We start from the raw sequence: 6,000 nt of genomic DNA on the forward strand, positions 1-6,000 counted from the left end.
TCTTCCACCGTGGATGTAACAGTCTGCTGCTGAAGGAGCTGCTCAAAGACCCCACAGTGTCATTTTTTTTGATAGATATACTATTTATGAGGGGAAACTTTGTAAAAACAACAACTTTTCATACTTTAAACCATGTCTGCAGGGGGACTTCAAGATTTTTAAACATGCAGAATTTCTGTGAGCTGAACATTGCGACTCGGTACATCAAGGAAAAGCTTCATCAACTCCTCGAGGCGCACACAGACGCAACAGCTGCTAACAGTTCTGCCTCATCGTAGTAGAGCAACGGATAAACAAGGCGCCATATTATCAGTCGGGGTACACAATTTTCCACAGCACATGTACTTTTAAAAATAACTCTAAAATGGCATATAATGCAGGTGCACCATCAATGAAATGTCTTGAATGAGGGCTGTTCTTTGACAAATCGTGTCCAATTCTGAAACACGGGTGGAACACATCGGTGGACAGTAAAGCGGATGTCAAGCAGACGTGATTATGTAAGTGGGAGTGCTGCAGGTGCTGTCTGTCGGAGGTGTTTGTTTGCCATAAGGAGGAGGAGGCATGACAGCTGCGAGCCTGTCAGCTCAGGTCAACCAAACAGGCATAAATGTTCTCCCCGAGTCCCAAAAGTGATGTAATGTTATTTGAATTGTTGTATTATTATTATTTATTTGTTACATTTTTTTTGGACAGAAATTAACACAAGATAAACCTGGTGGAAGAACTCTCATTATGCATTTTTTAAAATGGCAAATGAAGAGTTAATTATGTGGGGGTAACATTGTCAGTTAAGTCAGATTAATTGCTAAATGATTTGCATATATACATAAGGTATTATCTAAGTTATTGACAATTATTTGCAGAGAACAGAGACCAACATGTAGTCTAGATGTATGCTTAACAGTTTATATTAATAATGTATATAAAGGTTTGTAAAAAGGAGCCTGTTACACATGTAAGCTTTGGTATTACTTTTACATTCATCCATGTCCCTGGAGTATATATATGAATATTAATATACTTTATGAATATTATAAATTAACTACTGGCTGCATCAAAGCGAAGCTACAGAACTGAATCTGCGCCAGCAATAACCTCTGACGTATTTTTTGCATTCCATGTCCTTTTCTCTAAGTAGAGTTTAAGCCTGTTATACTCCTCTTTCTGTAAGCTTACTTGGAAAAAATATTATTTTTATATATATTATTAGACCACCTTTGTTTTCTTCAATTTCTTGTTCATTTTAATGCCTGGTAACTATGGAAATGTCTAGATATCAGCTATTGAATTAAACTCTTATCAGCTATTTTTGTTGTTATCATTATATTTGTCCAAACAAATGTACCTTTAGTTGTACCAGGCATTAAAATGAACAAGAAATTGAAGAAAAAAATGTGGTCTAATAATTTCTTTCCATGGCTGTAGATCATTTGTGGTGGAGCACTGACTTTAACATTCACCGCATGCTGTCGTGTGGTTTGCAGATCCGTTCCTAACCAACCCACATCACTCCACCAGCACCACACCCTCTTTGCTTTTCATACATCGCTGTGCCTCATGCAAATAAGAGCTCAGTGGTTGTACATCCCACTGGAGACATTTTTTCTTTTCTTTTGTGGTCTTGACATGAGACGAGATAAGATAAGATACACTTATTGTCCTTGGAAGGAAATTTGTCTTGGGCTCCAATGCTGTCATATAAAGCTGCTTTACAGTAATAACAGTACAGGTACAGACAATACATACATATAGGCCACATATAACATATACACAGTATACAAGAAACAGTGCAATGCATACATACACACACTCACCTGCCCAGACCCTCCCTCGCCCACTGTATTGTACCATGGGTCATGATCAATAGTACATTTGCACAGTTTGTTTGGTCCTTGGGGCATTTAGGCTTTTAAATGAGGTGGGCACAAATGAATTCCATAGACATAGACGAGCTTCAGTGTAAAGGAGGAGGTGCACATTGTACAGAACAGGAAATGCATGCCTGTTGAGGTTTATACATACCTACCAAATAAGATAAAACCCTAAAAACTACAATTTTCTATCATTACATTTGCTGTTTTTAATATATATATATTTTTTAAAATAGGATGAAAACACCTTAATACATTTTAAGTACATGTCTGCAGTGCAATGTGTGTTTGAAGTATACGGCCTAGTGTCCTTCTGCAGATTGCTGTTATAGAAACTGGTGCAGCCTCTGGCTACAGGAAGTCACAGGTGTGATGGAGGCAGACGGAGCCATAAATGACACACCAAGCTGCCCAAACAGATTACCACTGACAGGAGCTTACATCCTAAACACACAGGAGGGAAGACAGGGAAAAAAAGAAAGAAAAAGAAACACACAGGACATAAAGAAGGAAAATAGTACATAAGGAAGGAAGAGATGAAGGACAGAAGCAAAAACAAAGAAGGACATATAGAAGGGAGGAAGGAGAGAAGACATAATAATAATAATAATAATAATAATAATACATTTTTTATAATGCACCTTACATTTAAGGAAATCTCAAAGTGCTACAGGTTAATAGCATAACAGTTTAATTAGAAAAACGGATTAAAAGGGATAAAAACAGAAGAAAAAGAATACATATATGTACATACATCCTATACACACGCACATAGTATCTAGTACTCAAAACATGTACGTCATATGTTGTTTTTCCTTGACTTTGATGGAAAATGCATAAAAGCCCAGTAAACATGTGAAGAGAACTTCATATGGACTTCATAAAGACAACCGCACAATGTGACTGCACTTACACTCGCCTACGTAATTATATGACCGTATATTTTATTGACGTGGGTCTGCCATGGTAATAATAATAACCTTTGTTGTTTATGTGTTTATTTATTATTCAAAGAGCAGCTTTCCTATAAGTTATGCAGCTCAATAAGCTTTACAATAAGGAAATTACATGCTTCACATTAAAAAAGAGGAAGTATAAACAGGAAGGGAACACTGTAATAAATGCACAACAAGAGGGAAAATAAAACCCACATGAATTAAGATTAAGGCTTCCTTTATTAGTCCCACAGTGAGGAAATTTAAAGAGTTACAGCAGCAAAGTGGATAGCAAAAAAAAACCAGTAAATAGTTAACAGCAGTATAAACTAGAAGTATAGGAGAGGTTTCAGCAAATAAACAAGATTTTTTCAAAATAAAGTATTAACAATTTACAATATCAACAAGTAGAAATATCAAAAGTATTAAAAAATAAAACAAAAAAAATAAATACTATAGGAACATTTTTACAATGTAGACTGAGTCAGCAGTTGATTTACATTTATTTATTTTATTTAGATTACAGAAATATTGTACAGTGGTTATATTGCAAATGTACCACTAAAAGTTCATCTCAGGTACTTCACCTCATGCACTCTTACTGCATTATTTCATGATCATGGACAACCTGGTAAAAATATTACTTCAATAACAAGGTTTTGAGTTGAAATAAGAAATGAATAAGGAATATATGCCACTGCTCATAAAAGTAAAATGAAATGATTGTCAAATTCCTCCTCCTATCTGCTCATATTTATTCACAAGAATCTCTATTAGTATGATGATTAGTATGAAAATAAGTATCCCTTTACCTTGAACAACAGATGCCACTGTTATGATTAATATTCTGATTATTCTTATGATGAACGGCCGAATTATGCATCTCTTTAAGGAATTGTTGCATAACGTTATCTTCTTTCCTTATCTTTTAAAAGCACAGTCCAGTGTACCGAATGCTAAAGGAGATAAGAAAGGAACTATTGAATGCATTTAGAGAATTCGATCAGCTCTTATCCTCGCTGCCACTTAGATACCTGAGGGTCATTTCACTCAAAAGCAAAAAAGGATGAAAAGAAGGACGTTTAGTAGTGCAGAAAAAAAGAAGGAAGGACGCAAGGAAAGGTGGAAGGAGAGAAAGGTGGATGTATAGAAGGCAGAAAGGAGGGAATATAACTGTACACAGTAAACTTCATAGTACGTATCAGAGCAAAAGTCCAGAGGCCCGACTTTAAAGGCTTCCCGAAATATTATGATTTCACTTTTTCTATTTTTAGCATTGTCCTAATGTAGTTTCAGGCTTTACGTAACTCCCAGTTCCGATAAAGTGAGCAAACACCCACTCACTCTCAGCCATGCAGTAAAGCCATATGGGACTTCAGCTCTCATTAGCCCAAGACAGCGTAAAACGAGTCGGCTGAAAGCCATCAGAGATAACCATCATTCAAGCCTGGAAGTGTTTGCTCTACAGCCCTTATGTAAACCCTATACATGCATTAAATGCACACACACTCACGTATATGTGTATATATATATGAAACTCTATGTCACACATACAAAAATAATCATTATCGAGGCTTTACACTGATTTAAATATACACAGAGAAATTAAATTAGTAAGTAAGAAGGTACTTAATGTATTAACCCTCTGGAGTCACCAAAAGCTCCAAATCATGACTTTTTCATCACATCCAGACTAGAAAACAAAGCAGCGTGGAGCCCTACTGTAAATTTACCTCTAAAGTTCTGGCTGTAAACTTCATGAGGACAGTTTCAGTTTGATGATGATATACTAAGAAAAACTGGAGACAAGGTCAAATATTTGTTTTATAAAATGATAGAACTGGATGTAACCCTCTTATATGTTATATTTGAAACCTTTGTTCACATTTGCAACATTTAAAATTCTTTATTGAGCATGATAGTGTTTTGAAAGTAAAAAAAAGATTCAAAATGACATTTACGTTGGACTAAAGGACTAAAAAAGACACAAAATGACCAAAAAAAGACACAAAATGACCAAAAAAGGCACAAAATGACTAAAAAAGACACAAAATGAACAAAAGGACACAAAATGACCAAAAAAGAAAGACAAAATGGCCAAAAAGAACAGAGAAGAAGACACAAAATGACTAAAAAAGACACAAAATGACCAAAAAGAACACAGAAGAAGACACAAAATGACTAAAAAAGACACAGAATGACCAAAAAAAGACACAAAATGGCCAAAAACAACAAAGAAGAAGACAAAATGACAAAAAAAGACACAAAATGACCAAAAAAAGACACAAAATGACCAAAAAAAGACACAAAATGGCCAAAAACAACAAAGAAGAAGACAAAATGACAAAAAAAGACACAAAATGACCAAAAAAAGACACAAAATGACTAAAAAAGACACAAAATGACTAAAAAAGACACAGAATGACCAAAAAAAAGACACAAAATGACCAAAAAGAAGTCACAAAATGACTAAAAAAGACACAAAATAACTAAAAAAAGACTGGATGAAAAGGATTAAAAAATGGACTAAATAGCCCAAGACACCATAGAGTTAAACATATATACAATTTTATTGCTCTATTTAACATGCGACATTCTGAATTTTGGTACATTTGCAAAGCCTGAAAAGTTTTCCGGCTGGAAGTTTACTCCCTGGGAAGCTGATGATATCAGGAGCAATAGCTGTTGTGTTATTACACCAGCTCCCTCAAACAGAGAAAAACCCTGTGATAAATTTTACAGAGCGATCTCTCTGGCTGAGGACAGGCTGCAGTGACAGGACCACTCAAGTTAAGTGCAATAGTAAGTTTATTGAGGAGCCTCTGGATGAACTGAGCAGGTGGGTGTATTTATAGAGGGCAGAGTCAGCAGAGACTCCAGGTAGACCTGACATCAACCAGCAGTCTGTACACTCGTCTGCTGGCCACACTGTGAATAATCTAGCTGACATATCTGTGAGGTGTGGGACTGAGGAAGATGGACAGCTGGTGATGGAGCTGGTGTTTCTGGACTCTCAAAGGAGCTTCTGCTCTTTTCTACAACATAGAAACTTTCTGTGAGGACAGTGGGCAACCAATCCAAAAACTTTAATCACGTTTGTCTTTTTTCCAGTTTTTGCTGCCCAGCACTTCTGCAGTAAACTCACTGACATATTTCTTTATGGGAAATAAATAATAGGGATGCCAGTAAAT

The sequence above is a fragment of the Centropristis striata genome, chromosome 2 (assembly GCF_030273125.1).
Source record: "Centropristis striata isolate RG_2023a ecotype Rhode Island chromosome 2, C.striata_1.0, whole genome shotgun sequence".
In the NCBI taxonomy this organism is placed as follows: Eukaryota; Metazoa; Chordata; class Actinopteri; order Perciformes; family Serranidae; genus Centropristis; species Centropristis striata.